The sequence below is a fragment of the Tiliqua scincoides genome, chromosome 4 (assembly GCF_035046505.1).
Source record: "Tiliqua scincoides isolate rTilSci1 chromosome 4, rTilSci1.hap2, whole genome shotgun sequence".
Lineage (NCBI taxonomy): Eukaryota > Metazoa > Chordata > Lepidosauria > Squamata > Scincidae > Tiliqua > Tiliqua scincoides.
In genome coordinates, this window is record NC_089824.1 from 202,039,217 (window position 1) to 202,055,388 (window position 16,172).

At 42.8% G+C, this 16,172-nt stretch overlaps 1 protein-coding gene across 3 annotated transcripts in view; it reads left to right on the forward strand.

Moving 5' to 3' along the window:
- Window positions 1–16,172, forward strand: part of JPH2 (junctophilin 2) — a 113,054-nt gene that overhangs the window by 15,066 nt on the left and 81,816 nt on the right. The window lies entirely within an intron of this gene.

Consider the following 16,172-nt stretch of genomic DNA (forward strand, 5'->3'; position numbering starts at 1 on the left):
TGGGATGGGAGCAGAAAGGGCGGTGGAGGAGAGGTGGCAGCATGTGGACAGGTGGGCCCTGACTGGTATCTTTGCTGATGCTTATGCACTCAGGGTAGGGACAGCCCATGCATGAGACCAACTGAAGTTGTCGACTCCGGTAGCAGGTTAGTGGGGGGTACCCACCTCTGTCTGTCTACTTAGGCTCCACCCCTCTGCCTTCTTTTTCCACTCTATAGATTGGAAGGAAAGAGCAGGACAGAGAGGAGGAGGAAATGTGGAGGGGAGGAGAGTGCTGAGTGAGAACCTTGGAGAGTAGGAAGAGCAAAGGTTGACGCAGCATTGAGTAAGCAGGGATAGCATTTTGCATGCTGCCTCAGGCGTAAGTCTTGAATTGGCCCTGGCCTGGGGAAACCCTGGAGCCTTGGAGTAGACAATACTGAGCTAAGGATACTTATGGTCTGACTAAGTGTACGGCAAAATCATGTGCTCTTTCACTTGCTATTTGGAGCACACACTGATTCAGCCTTTTCAATCTGCAATTTTTTTCAAAAGCAAGTATAATTTTCAGGGTATTTTGTCTTCTTCGATGAAAACATAAAACCGTTCTTTGGGAAAGGGCTGCTAAGAGAAGATAGACTTGAAGAAGCCATTTAGAAAGCCTACAATAAATAAGATTTTCACTTGGCTCCTTCCGCTGCTATTCCAAGTGTTAGCAAATGTGTTATTTAATCTCTGTGTCTTGAACTGCAGGCTGCTGAAGGGATTTTGAAGAAATGTTTACTTCTCCTGAATAATTTGCTGTAATGAAATCATGATTATTGAGCCCTGAGATGACACTCAGGTGTGCTTTTATACCAATAGCTTTAGTCATTCAGGAACGCCTGTTCCTTCACTCAGTCTTATTTACATCATTTGCCTTGCCTGGTTCAGTCTTTATCTGCACTTCATTTCTTTCCTGAAACCGCTAATTGCTGAAAATTGTATAAATGATGTGCCACCACTAATGTTTGTATAAAGCGTGCCAGGCTGTATTCTATTCTACAAATAAAAAAGAGAAAGTTCTATTCAAAAAGGTTCAGATAGAATAGAGACATTTTCACTTATTTCTTTTAAATATAGTTGTTTAGTCTGCAGTTCTAAATGTGGTTAGTAGGAAGTCAGCCCTACTGAATCTAGTGAGACTTGCTTCTGAGTAAGTATGCATAGGATACTTACCAGTTATTAATTTTTTTCCAGCCCTAGTTACAACTTTGGCAATTGTCTACATCAGTGTTTCTCAAACTGTGGGTCGGGACCCTATTTGGGTGTTCACTTTCCCATGGAGAGCAAATGCATGAGAGCTTCTCCAAAGCATTGGTTAAGGTTCATCCCTAACAAGTGATGAACATTCTGGTGCACATTTTACTTACAGAGTTCCCTCCCCACCCACCCAGATTTTATTCTCACAATGAACCCTGTGAGGTAGTTTAGACCGAAAAACGGTGGCTGACTCAAAGACACCCGTGGAACTTGCTGGATGAGTGGGGTCTCCCCAGTCCTAGACCATGTTTTAGGCCCAATCCTATCCAGTTTTCCAGTACTGGTGCAGTTGTGCCAATGGGGTGTGCATTGAATCCTATGGTGGAGGGGCAGTCACTGGGGCATTCTCAAGGTGTGGAAACATGTGTTCCCTTACCATGGGGCTGCATTGTGGCTACATTGGAACTGGAAAGTTGGATAGGATTGGGCCCTTAATCATTTAACTTTACTGGCTGCCTATGGGATGTGTTCAATCACATCTACATTAGCATAGGAGCTTGATTTTTGCTGGTGCTTTCTACTCCAGCGTGCTGGAGAAGAGTTGTATAGAGAGTACTGCAAGGCTATAAATTAATGACATTGAAGCTGTTGAACTGCTCCACGAACACTGGGCAGTTTATACAAGGTTCTTTTTATTATACACTATTTACACTTCAAATCAAAGGGGGAATTCTGTGGAAGTTTACATCAGGGATTGGAATGCACTTCTGGGGGGGACTGCATCTCTCCCTTAGCACTGCCTGAACATAATTTCCTATTAAGGAAACATCGGAGTAAGAGGAAATAGACACGTAGAACCATTTTCCTCCTCTAGCATGTTGTACAAATGCAGCTGCTTGAAACATTGAAAGGAGGGTGTACAATTTCTGCACTATTAAGCTTGCATCTACTCCCCCCCCCCCCGCCTCTCTCTCTGCTTACTTCTGAGATCTAGGTCCTGGCATCTTTCCTTCTAAATGTAGGCTAATGCTATATTGATTGGTTTTAAAAATTCAATCTTTCAACCACCTCCCCCTTGCAAAAAAAGCTCATGCCTGAGGCATTGTACAAATAAATAGAATCAAATCAGTACAGTAAAATAAAAACGACATCCTATAAAAGGCCAAGATATAAAAACAGAATGTGAATGTTAGCTGCCTACAACCCAAAAGATAGACTCAAAGGAAAATTTTCATGTGCTTCTTGAGAGCAGGGTCAGGGGAACTTGAATTGGGAAGGAGTTCCAGAGAGCAGTCTTTGTTAAGAAGTTGGCTTCCCCATCAAAGCAGCCCCTTCACTCAGCCTCACAGGTGGGCCAGCTGTACTTGGAAGATGAAGTGAGGAAAATTTCACATGTGTTGCCCAGAGTGCCTTGAGCAAAGGGTGGAGTAAAACTGTGATGGCTAAATATGTGTTCAGTTTCCTTCCTGGAGTAAGAATAATGAAAAAGTCAAGCTGCAATCTTGAACCAGTCTTTTGGTTGACCAGAAAGCATCCATGATTAATAGAAAAGAATACTTTTCAAAATAGTTAATTTTTTAATATAAATGTGGAGAAAGTGGTTTCATGCCCACCTACAAGACTGTTGGCTCAGGTGACCTTTTTTGATTAGCTAACCCCACAGGCAATGGGCTGTTGTTCAGTGGCAGAGAATCTGTATAGCACACAGATGATCTTGTGTTCAAATCCTTGGCATTTCCAGGTATAAGTGGAGATCTCCGGGTACAAGGCATCTCCAGGTACACAGTATAAACTTAGCATAGACAATAGTGAGCTGGATAGACTAGTGGACTGACTCAGTAGAAGGCGGCTTAATATGTGCTCCCACAGCACACCTTTTTTCTCCAGGGCACATGCTCCTTGGTTTCCTGTGCACAGTAGGAGTGCTGCTGCAAAACACACGGCTGTCATCTGTGAAGGGAGTAGCACAAGGAGCCTTCTGATACAGGGTCTTCCCACATTCCCACATAGCATCTTTCCATTTCTTCATGTATAAACCATCATGCAGCCTGTCTTCTGGTCATGTCCTTCCCTCTGGAAAAAGCAGTTCTCTGCAGGCTTGACTGCTACATAATTTGTGTGTGAGCTTGCTTTTTCTCTCCCTTAAATAGCCAGCTTCCAAAGGAATTGTTTTTGTTTTGTTTTTTTAAATTCAAACAGGCTTTTCTGTCTGCCCCTTTTCCATGTGTTTGTTGGAGCACATCTGAGCTCTCCCTTAAAATAACAGAGGCACTTGTCTGCTGAGATTGGAATTGCGGCCGGCCGTCATATCACTTTCCTGGATTCCTATGGCCAATCCTGCTCTCAAGCAATGTTAACTTATATCTCCAGTGTGCTGAGCATTTCAAATCTACATTACACAGGCAGGAATAAGTGTCTCCTTGGGGGACACTGATGGAGTATGGTGTAAATGACGTATTGAAAGCACTGGAGTCAGCAGAGAAGTCCCTGACTAAATTAGGGAATGCATAGCAATGGTTTATCGGAGCAGCAGAAGAATGCAATGGTGGAAAGCCAAACCTCTTACCCAGTAAGTCATGAACCTGTTCAGGTGATCCTTTGCCATGTGATTCCAGTAGTAAAATTACAGCATTTGTACAGATTCTGGTGCTGTATTGTAGAGTTATAGTCTATCACATTTGGCTTCCTGAGAAACCTGACTTTTTACTTTTTTTTTTGTTCTGAAGTTTCTAGCCCTCACCATGGAAAACAGGTTGGAAGTTGACATTACTTACAATAGTTGTGTGTTTGCTTACAAATTATATACGGACCCTTGCCCAGATTCCCAATGAACAGGAGGTGGCATTTTTACACCCTATACTTCCTAACCCTTCCTCTTCCTCTCTTTCCCCAGCTTCTCCATTCTTGCTATTTTCCCTTGAATTGAATATTATACTCAGAATAAGTGACTTGAATAAAATATATCTGTATGCCTTCTTCTGAATGCAGGAACTGGATCTCTCTACAAGATTTTATTTATGGTGCAGACAATAACATACCTTAAATAGTCACCCAAATCTTTCATTGGAGATTGGCATGCAGAAATAGTCTTCTGCATGCACTGCTGATAAGGATATACACTGACATCCATGTTGTGATGCTCACAATTGGGACCAATTCAATGTATTTTGGTTCAGAGGAAGGTATGTAACCACATCCAAGGCCTCATGTATCATGATACAACTTGAGCTGGATTGAGGCCAGAGTTTCTAATCATTCGGGTTCTTACGAACCCACTTTGTCAATCCAACAATTTCTTTCATCTCTAGCATGCAGCTTTTGAAATGGTTATTTTAGTTGGGAGAGAAATTGGGAACCAAAAGGAATGCCTTTTAGGCTTTGACTTCACCAGCTTTTTATTCTGGGCTAGTCGTGATATGAGACACATGGAATGTGCCTTTGACTTTTGATGTCTTCACTGGGCTCAACCATAGGGCTTTCAGTGTAGGCAGATGTGCCGAATGCTTCAGCCCACATTGATCCCCAATGATGCATGTGGCTGACAGTGACAGGTGGAATATGCATGAACCAAGTGTGGGCAGAAGTATCTGCATGACTGCTGTGTTCCTGTGTTCCTGCTGTGTGCCATGAAGTTGGTTGAGGGATAAACAGATTTCCCCCCATTTGGTTCCTTCATTGTTTCAGAATTTTACCCTGCACAGCATTCCTCTCATCCTTAATTCTGTTTTAACCTGGAGAATTTGTAAAATTACAGTACAGGTTGAGTCTCATTATTTGCGTGTTCCCAGAACTCCTGGACTAAAGCAAATCAATTTAAAAAACAAAGTCCCTTTGCTCAGGTAATTTAAAAACAGCCTTGCTGACCTTTGTGATGTTAAGACAGAGTCATTAGGCAGACAGTCCATCAATCAGTCTCTCTCCAGGCCAGCCAGGGACCCCTCCCTTCAGTGGCATCACTAGGGGGGTGCGGAGGGTGCAGGACACACCAGGTGACGCGCACGGGGGATGACATGCTATAATTGCAGTGGTTAGGAGTAACCCCATCATATTATATACCGTTCGATGTGGAATTTCGAGCGGAATGCAATGCAGAAAAGCAGAGTGAAATATTTCCTTTCTATCAAAAGTTATGGCCAAAAAACTGGAGAACAAAAAATGCATGGATCCCTATGGAAAGTGAAAGTGAACCATATTGCGCATTTACTCATGAGTAGGTGAACTTGCCTTAGTCCATCGGAAAGTGCAGGCTGAGAGGAATCCAACGACACCACAATGGTCCTGATGCAATGAATGCAGCCCCCAAAAGCACCTGAGAAGAAAGGCCCTCCCTCCAAGCAGACAAATGTATTGAGCCCTATGGAAAGTGAAACTAGGCCTCATGGTCGTGTTTACTCGTGAGGAAGCAAACGTGCCTTGGCTGGTGTGGAAGATCAGGTGAAGGAGAGTGCAAGGCTACCAGAATGGTCCTGATCCTATGCACCTGCAGCTAAACAAGTGCTCCAGAAGGCAGCCTCCTCCCCCCCACCACTAAAAAGGATCAAAACAGAGGCTTCAGCTGATAAGGTGAACCTTTTTGAGACTTGAAAAGCCAGGTGGATCCTGACAGTGATCTGGTTTAAACAGAAGTTCTTAAATTGAACTGGGCACTGGGTAGGGCTGAAAACCTTACTGGTTTTGGAGGGGGGAGGTGTTATTGCAGGCAGGCTGCAGAGGAAATTCACTTGGTGGAACAGGGCTGGCTTCTGCTTATTTAATTATTTGTTTTACTTTAATTATAATTCATATTTATTTATTTTAATTTGCCTGATGATGTCACTTCCACCACAACATCACTTCTGGTGGGTCTTGGACAGATTGTCATTCTAAAAAGTGGGTCCTAAACATGCTAAATGTTTGAGAACTGCTGCAATAAGGTGTTAGTAAAGTTGATACCCTGGGGGTGTGTGACATCACTAGTGACCAAAATCACAGTTTGGAGGAATAATACCATCATGTTATCGATCAATCAATGTGTAATTTCATGCAGAATGTGTTCTATCTTTGTTCTATCAAAAGGTACAGCCAAAAAACCAGTGGGGGCAGAGTGATGGTACATCACCACGCACACCACCTGGGGTGTTGCCCTGCCCACTGCATGAGGGGGTGACACGCTGCCATCCCGCACCGGGTGACATGAACCCTAGTAATGCCACTGCCTCCCTTCACCCAGCAAGGCTATTGTTAAACTGACTGTTTTCTTTTAATTTAAAGGGCCCTTCTTATCAAGCTGAGATAGAAAACTCTGTGGAAATCTGTGGATAATTAGGTTATACCTGCAACCCCTTGCATGACTCTTTCTACTATAGTAAGAAAAGCAACTGTTATTTTAAAGGGATGCATTTTTTCCCTTCTCCAAGGATCAGCACATTCCTTCTCATTTGCAGTGGCCAAATCCTTGTATTAAAAAATCAGTATATAACAAGGTTGCACCTGTATTTCCAGAATGAGCAGTTTGCTGTAGCTTTCATTTCCGTCAATCCACTGGCCCGATTTTCCATTCTCTAACTAGTGTGCAGTTACACCTATGCACATGTGTCTAAAACACCTCAAAAATGTTGATACACTCATGGGTAATGGAGCCAGCATATCCATTCAGATTAGGTGGGTGGCAAGTACAGATAAGGCCTTGGTTATAGCACTTTGATTATGGCACCCATCCTGAAATGTGTTCACCTCGCGCTATCTTTGTTATGTTTTCAGACCAAGCAAAGTCTGTCATGTTTACCCATGCTTTTGGAAGTTGGTGGTGGTTCTTATTCTCACTCAGTGGTGTGAATTAACAAAAAATATGGGGGAACCATAAGTTTAGGGCTATTCCAAAGCAGTTGGGACCCTGTGCAAGTTGCCTGGGCCTGTAACTCTACCTTGAATTCTCTCTCCCTTTGCATTCTAGGAGCTACAAGTTAGATGTTTCCCTTCCCTCTTCTCTTTCTCCCTGCCCATTAGTCCCTGCCCTTCTCTCCTAGCAGCCTGCAACTTCCTACCTACCCTCTCCATAGTCCAGCAACCAGGACAAGTAGACCAGCTGCCCACTAGCTGGGCCAGCCTTGTGCTGCTCATTCTTTGGAATCTAATATAGCTGTTCTGAGCCTGAGGTGTCTGTACAGGTTGAGTCTCCTTATTCTTGTGGGTTCCGTTCCCAGAACTCACATGGATAGCAAAAATCGCACTATAGCAAATCAATTTAAAGAAACAGTCTCTTTACTTAGGTGATTTAAAAACAGCCTTTCTGACCTTTGTGATGTTAAGATAGAGCAGGGGTGTCCAAACTTTTTGGCAGGAGGGCCACATCATCTCTCTGACACTATGTCAGGGGCCTGGAAAAAAAAGAATTAATTTACATTTGAATAAATTTACATAAATGAATATATTAGAGATGGAACTTATATGAATGAATGAAGGTCTTGCAGTAGCTCAAGGCCTATAAATGGCCTTGCACAAAGCAAAACTGGCCTTTCCTTTGCTGCCACTGCTGCATCACAGATGAGAAGCAGCAAGTAGTGGAGCGAGCCCCTGGCCTGCAGCTCATGCGAGAGGTCGAACAGTTGCCCTCACTCTGAGGGCAGTTGCGTTGGTCCAGCATGAGCTCTAGCAAGTCTCTGGAGGACTTGAGGCTCATTGGAAACAGGGGACTCCCTGCGGGCCAGAACAAACTTGGAGAGAGAATGATTGATGGATTGTCAGCTGGCTGCCCTCTCTCTAACTGTTGTAAAGGACCATTTTCCTTTAATTTAAAGGGCCCTTATCATGTTGAGATAAAAATCTCTACAACAGTAAAAAAGCATTTTATTTTATTTTATTTTTCACATTTTTATACCGCCCTTCCTCCAAAGAGCTCAGGGTGGTGTACACAGCTGTTCCCCTCCTTTTGTCCTCACAACAACCCTGTGAGATAGGTGAGTCTGAGAGAAAGTGACTGGCCCAAGGTCAACCAGAAAGCTTCATGGCTGAGGGGGGATTTTAAAGGGGTGCATTTTTCCCCTTCTCCAGGGATCAGCACCTTCCTTCTGATTTGCAGTGACACCATTCGTGTTGAGTCAAATCCATGTATAAAAAATCCATGTATAACAAGGTTGGACCTGTATATGTCTCTCAGCCTATATTTCTAATATGAAGTTGTTGGTTTTTAGTTTTTTTTGTTTTGTTTTGTTTTTTACAAACACCAGACCAGTGGTTTTCAATCTTTTTCATCTCATGGCACACTGACAAGGCACTAAAATTATCAAGGTACACCATCCGTTTTTTGACAAGGCACACCACACTGACAGCAGGTGCTTGCATCCCCTAGTGGCCCTACTACCAAATGATCCTTCCCCAAATTTCCGTGGCACACCAGTGTGCCATGGCACAGTGGTTGAAAATGGCTGCACCAGACCATATCTCTGAATCTATCTTTGCCACTGTCAAAGATAGCAGGAGGTGAAAGGAAGAAGGGGTTGTGAGGCCTCTAGTGCTGTGTATCTCTTAAAGCAATGTGATTATGGAGCACAGTGACATTCCCAGAGAGTGGGCAAAATGCTAAGTTTTGCAAGATGCCTCAACATGTCCTGTAAGCTGCCCCTCCCCTTCGCCATCGGAGCAGTGAGAGCAACACAAAAGAGACACTTGGAATGGCTCTGATGGTGGGAGAGCAGCTTATAGGGTACACTGAGGTGCCTTGTAAAACTTAGTGCTTTGCCCCCCCCCTTTGGGAACATCAATGATGGAGTGACCTGCTCCTTGTGCTGTTGGACACAAAGAGATCATTGCATAGAGATCACATTTGTCTGCAGATTGTAGCCTGCTTCTTGGCTCCTTGCTATTCAGATGATACCACTAGCCTTGCTGTGGTTTCTTCTGCAGTAGGGCCCTTTAATTTTACAATCAGATGGAAGAACTAGACTTGCAATTTCCCACTGCTCTTCATATACTGTCATATGACTTGGCAAAACTGATTCCCCAGCAGGTAGGCTTCTGTGAGAAACAGAATGCTGGTCTAGGGTGCCTTTGGCTTGATCCAGCAGGGCTCTCCTTATGAAGAAGACTCATGCATGGGCTGTGGGAGGGAGGGAGGCACTTGCTGATTGTCCCTAGAATTTGATTGTCTGTCAGGGTTATGTAAGTCATGTATGTGAAGAGCATGTGTATATTGTGTGCAAGTTGGTGAATGAGGAAGAGGGAGTATGAAGGGAAAATGGCCACAGGTATTGCTCACAACAACAATCCCCAAATCTTGAATCTCTCACAACAGGAGAGTGTGATTTGATTTCTTTTTCCTACAAGCCAGGAATACAGTGTGTGTTCATGGAGCCAACTCAGGGGAACCTTGCTGGAACAAAGGGCTGACAGTTTGGTGGCTCACACAGTATCTCAGGAAGTTATTTGGAGAAAGAGCTTTCTAGTGCCACAGGGACCATTGGCTTTCTTCTTGGATTCAGCATATCCTTTAGTTTTCCCAAGTGACCTTTCCTGGAGGAAGTGTGCAGATGCTAACCTCTTGATCCCATTTTTCCCAGCCTGTTGTATTTCTGTATGGATGTGAATGTCACTTTCTCAGCTAAGGTCAGCCTTGCTAGCTGTGGAAGTATTCTGCCTAGGATATGTAGCTTGTTTTTCTCTGCTTCTGTACTGATGAGTCCCTCTTTTTTGCTTATTTTCCTGCCTCCATGAAATCATTTTGCATGCAATAAGAATGCAGCACAAAACAATAAATGCTTAGAAGAGATGAAATACTTTCAGTGCTTAAAACACTTCATATACACTAGCCCAGTGATCCATACTACAGCCCTGTAAAATCGATCAGTGTTGTCATTTAGTAAGTTTTTATTTTATTACTTCTTTATATATCACTTTTAAAAATACTCATGTTCACATAACACTGAAAATAAAACATATGTCTAAAAACCAGAATTACAAAATAAATTTAAAAGAAGGGCAAGAAGCACAATAAAACATTGGAATAGCACAGTAAAAACTAGCACTAAAACCAATGGTAGTCTGGCAAAGTCTGTTAAAAGCAGTGCTTTAACTTCTTCGGATGTCCTTAAAAATACCCAGTACGGGGGCCTGATGCTTATAGTGGAGAAGATAATTTTAGGATAGTGCCACTACTGTAAAGGCCCTGCCCACAGTACTCACCAAATGAATCTGTGTTAAGATACAGGCCAGAGGACAGGTCCTGAGACTGCAGGTGTTTGTGCCCAAGTAGTTTCATATGGTGGAGCTCAGGCTGAAGACCTTTTATATTCTGCTTATTCAAAATCCCAAATGCTGTATACCAAACTATCTATGCATAACCTAGGCTGCATATTCCTGTGCACACTTGCTTGGAAGTAAACCTGACTGAACACAGTAGAGCTTACTTTTGAGTAAACATGCATAGGATTGCACTGTCATTTACTCAGCAAGATGTGTGGTTTGCTTATTGGCAAATGCCTATGGAACATAGGGGAATTCATTTTGTAGTGTATGTTCAACATCTGAACCTACCTACCTGTAGTGTGCATCTGAACCTACCCCATTCTGGGAAGGTAGTAATATCTCTGAACCAGAAGCAGGGCTTCTTTGAGTTGCATGTGTATGTGTTAACAGTGATCTTTCTTTAGCTGTTTCACCAGACAGTTATGAGAAGCTGCCTTTTGGTCATGGAGGGTGAACATCATATGCAGGGATTTAGATGAGAAGGAGGATTTTGTTTCTTTACAGCTGCCTGCTGGATGATGTTTCACCACCTGTGCAGCTAAAACTTTTCACTCTGTACTGCTTGTTCCCCTGATTCCTTCCAGGCTCCTGCAGCCTAACTTTAGGTGACTCTAAGGGTGAATCTCCACCATATGTTCCAACAGTCCCTGTTTTATCAAGGAAAGTCTCTTTTTTCTGGAACCTGCTCCTGGAAAATGACTGTAATTTTCTTTTTCTTAGATATGTTATAACATTGATATCAATGTTATCGATATGAAACAATATTAGTGTCTAAACACCTGTCCTGAAGTTCTTCAAGCTTCAGTCTCTTCACACATGTTAAATCTCGGAATTGTTGAATGTGATTTGATATGCATGCATTTTAAGCACACATAAGGATGCCAAGGTACACAAAGTCATGGACAACCTCCAGTTCATGTGCAGAGATTGTAATAATAATAATAATAATAATAATAATAATAATAATAATAATAATAATAATAGTAATAAAACTTTATTTTTATCCCGCCCTTCTCCCTAACGGGACCCAGGGCGGCTAACAACATATTAAAAAAACAGATTTTAAAAACATTAATACATAGCAGATAAAAAACATTTAAAAACACATTACAGAGGTCATAAAAACAGTAGTCAGATTAAAAGACAGAATAAAAGAGCAAGTCACCGAGGAATCAAGCCTGTAAAACTAAAAGATGTATAAAAATGTTAAGAAGGCCAGAAATCAGAAGGCTTGTTTAAACAACAGTGTTTTCAGGCCTCGCCGAAAACTCTCAAGAGAGGGAGCTATTCTCAAATCAAGGGGAAGGGAGTTCCATAATGTTGGTGCCACTACCGAGAAGGCCCTATTTCTTGCAGCCGCCCCCCGGACCTCCTTGGGTGGCGGCACTTGCAAAAATGCAGGGAGGTGAGAGTCTGGTCCAACAAGAAGCTGACGGAACATACCAAGATCCAGGTCTACAGAGCTTGCGTCCTGAGTACACTTCTGTACTGCAGCGAGTCATGGACTCTTCACTCACAACAGGAGAGGAAACTGAACGCTTTCCACATGTGCTGCCTCCGACGCATTCTCGGCATCACCTGGCAGGACAAAGTTCCAAACAACACAGTCCTGGAACGTGCTGGAATCCCTAGCATGTATGCACTGCTAAAACAGAGACGCCTGCGTTGGCTCGGTCATGTCGTGAGAATGGATGATGGCTGGATCCCAAAGGATCTGTATGGAGAACTCGTGCAAGGAAAGCGCCCTACAGGTAGACCACAGCTGCGATACAAGGACATCTGCAAGAGGGATCTGAAGGCCTTAGGAGTGGACCTCAACAAGTGGGAAACCCTGGCCTCTGAGCGGCCCGCTTGGAAGCAGGCTGTGCAGCATGGCCTTTCCCAGTTTGAAGAGACACTTGGCCAACAGTCTGAGGCAAAGCGGCAAAGAAGGAAGGCCCATAGCCAGGGAGACAGACCAGGGACAGACTGCACTTGCTCCCAGTGTGGCAGGGATTGTCACTCCCGAATTGACCTTTTCAGCCACACTAGATGCTGTTCCAGAACCACCTTTCAGAGCGCGATACCATAGTCTTTCAAGACTGAAGGTTGCCAACAGTCAGTCATAAGGATGCAAAAGGCCAATGTGCTTTACACCATCCTCCCCATACCCTCCTACCCAGATAGTGAACATTATGTTGAATGCATTTAAGTTGCAACTGTTCTATTAGTACAACCAGACCCATTTTGAGGTTAAATGTTCTATTAAATAGTGTTCAGTCATTACAAAAAGACAAAGCTTATGGTCATTTGTTAAATGCATAGTTTGTCCCATGCATGTCAGTATTTTGCCTTTAGCTTCAGAGGGAATAGGAATTGGGATCTGTGGGATGAAGGCGCTTAACCTTTTCCCTCACATTGTGGTCTGACAAAAATTGCCCTGTGCAGTTGTCATCCGCACGTGGGAGAAAACCTCTAGCAGTGGAGACAGGTAGATGAGAGGCTCCAGTATTGATCATTATGGGAATCGGGGTGTGTTACAACAGTGTCCCTAGCAGGTTTGATTGCAGTGGCTTCCCCCAAAGGATCATGGGAATTATACTTTTGAGAGGGCGCTGAAACTTACTTAGCTACTTGAAAAAACCTCCAAGGATTCTTGGCTTGTCATAGTTTCACAGCACAAGCGAAGGGGAACTTGGGCTTGAGACTAATTTAAATTTGCATTGAAGATGTACCAGAGGTTAGAGGCATGAAGTTGGATTTATGCTGCTCTCTTATTAGTTGCTTATAGACTGTTGTCATCCATCAAGCTATCAGGGTAATGGTCATTGCTCTTCCAGCAGAGGGAGCAGTACAGGAGGAGAAGCAACCATAGTGATGGTCCCCATCCCAGGGAACTGATCATCTGTATGTTCATTGTGGGATCAACAGCAGAAGGAGGGCAGGAAAGAAAAGGGCTTAAGCAACACACCTGTTGTTTCCAACATGCATTCTTCCAGGTCAACTGTTGCACCCTTCTGCTTTATAACTCCCTTCCTCTGTAGTTGTTTGCTGTCTGTCTGGGCTGGCCAGTCTTGATAATTTAGCACATTTATTAAACAAGGTGAAATACAGCTCCCTGGTAGGGCTCTAAACACAGACTTACAGCTGGGTTTCTAGTAGTACATAGGAAGAGGGAACAGTTAATTCATGTGTCACTGGGCAGAAACATTCAAGGCTTTCAGGTTTTATGTGTGCAATACATCAGCAAGCCATTCTCCTAACCATGAATAGATTCTGCACAAGGGATTTTATCACTGCAGTTTAGAATTTAGTTCTGCAGCAATTAGCTGCTCACCACAATTATTACCTCCATGCTGCTTGCTGATCCTGACCTAGCCAATGTTGAGGGATTTTTTTTTTTCAATATTACCATCACTATTGAAATTTAATCTTGCACATTTATATACATTTTAAGCAAAAGGCTTGCTGCAGCCTTCATTAAAATGTAGAATGGTCCTCACAGAAGTTTGAGAAATGCATTTATTTTATACTATGGATCTTGTCCTCCTCAAGTGTCTCTGGGTCCCCCAGCTGGCTCTCCAGACCTTCAGGCACCTTAAATGATGCTTTCCAAGGAGCACAAAATTGAATGGCAGAGATTATTTCAAGTTCTGTTCTTCAGTTCCACAAAGCCCCAAGGAATAGAGATGTTCTAGCTTTTACAGTTTCCCATTTCTTCTGTTGATGCCCATATTTCACCAAAACTTTGACACTTGGTGACCTTCTTAATAGGGAATTTAGTGTTCCTTATTATGCATTTCTTTCCAAGATCTGTTTAGGTTTCAACTGTGCATTATGTTTAACATGTAGTTTATCCTTGTAAGTTCGTTGTTTTTTTTAAGTTAAGTAATTTGGGATGTTTGAGATTGGGACATTGTTGTGTAGATTGGGGGGGTATTTAACCCTTTCCCATCATTCTGTAGTCCTGATGAAAATTATGTTCCTGAAACTGCGACTCGTCCCAGAAGAAAAGCTTCCACTGGTGCTGTTAATGTTGTTCACTGTGCTCCCCTGGATAGCTCACCTCCTTGGAACCATGACATTTTCTCTTCTTGCTTCCCATAGCATGGACCTTAAAGTATACTAACTGGTTCATTGCCAGGATCCAGGTTTGATCGCTGTGTCTTGCTATGGCAACACTTTAAGCAGCAGCTCTCCAGTCATCATGAGTTGTGCCAAGCCATGGTTTTGCCAAGTTGCATCCTTTCTGATCAAGCAGTGGGCGTGACTGTCTGAGGAAAAGGGGGGTGGAGGATTGTCACTGTGATGCTGGAAGTTGCCTGATGGCAGCCAAAAGCTCTTGACACAGCCATAGTGAGGGAGAAAGTGCATCAGGAATAAATAAAACATTTTATGAGTTCTGTGGCTGACCTTAGAGTCACTGAACTTCAGCAAAAAGAGTTCACAGAGTATGGCTCGAATGTGAAGTGGCTGGTTTACAATTCACTAGTCTGATAGTGTTTTCCTTCAGTTGAATAGGGATTATGAATGGTTCGCTCTCTACAGAACATCATTGTCACTACCACTGCACCAGCTGAGTGGTAGTCTGTCTCTTGGCAACTGTTGAGAATTTTAGAAAGTTGCCACCTTTTTAACGAGGAAGATTGTAGCCAGTCACGCTAGTTATAGGATGAAATGTGACCTTTCTGGATCCTTCAAGGACCTTTCTGGATCCAAATTCTAATTCTGATGTTTAGAGTTATATCTAGTCAAATAGTTTTATTTTAATTAAGTTCTAAATTGGAAAACAAGTTACTGATGCCTAATGGCAATTATAGAGTGATTGCAATCCTACACAGCGATTATAGTTTTCAGAATGGATCAGGCTTATAAAACAACAGCCCTATGCAGTACATTTCTACAGAATAACTAATCCTTGTTTATCTTCAGAGCAGTGGTTCTCAAACTTTTTAGAGGCCTTAGAGGCTATTGCCTGATTTATAAATGCCAAGGAGTGTGGCTATAATGATTATTGGACAGCAGTGCTTCCCCCTCCCCCAAAGTGCAGCTTGTTTAACCCTTGATGCACATAGCCTAATCTACCTTGTCAGTTTCACAAACCACCCAAAAATGGGTCCTGCCCCACTGGTGGGTCCCAGACCCACAGTTTGAGAATTGCTGCTTTAGAGCATTTTTGTTGATAGTTGTTACTGTGAGAAGCCCTGTTTTCCTGGGACGGTATATAAGATGATGGTTCCATCTTCAGCGTCTACAAGTATTTATTTCAAAAATAGTATAGATTTGTAGTCTGGGAGTTCCTTTGGGACAGAGAATCATGTTGTCATTTCTTTGCTTTGTAAACTTTGATAACTTTTGCTGTGGGTTAAAAGCAGTATATAAATAAATTAAAATGATTGATATTTAAAAAAACGGTATTGCTTGGTTTTAAAATAGGTTAATCTAGACTAGTTTTTGTTTCCTCCTCAGGCTTTTTATAGGTGCTGGTTGCATTATAAAGAGAAGTTCTTGGTTTTGGGAGAGACTTCCTGTGGTATTTGGGAAAGCTCTAAGAAGTTGTTTGTGAGTGATGCACAACAGGAACACAGCAAGGGCACTTCCACCTCTTAAAAATGTTTAGTTTGTGCAGCTTGTAAAAACTGAACTTATTTTTCTTTTAATCACTTTTCCTGATGCTTTAGGATTACAAAAGCAAAAATGGCTGGGGACCCTTCTGTTCTTAGAAGGTCTTGGCTGCCTCAAAATCCCACAAA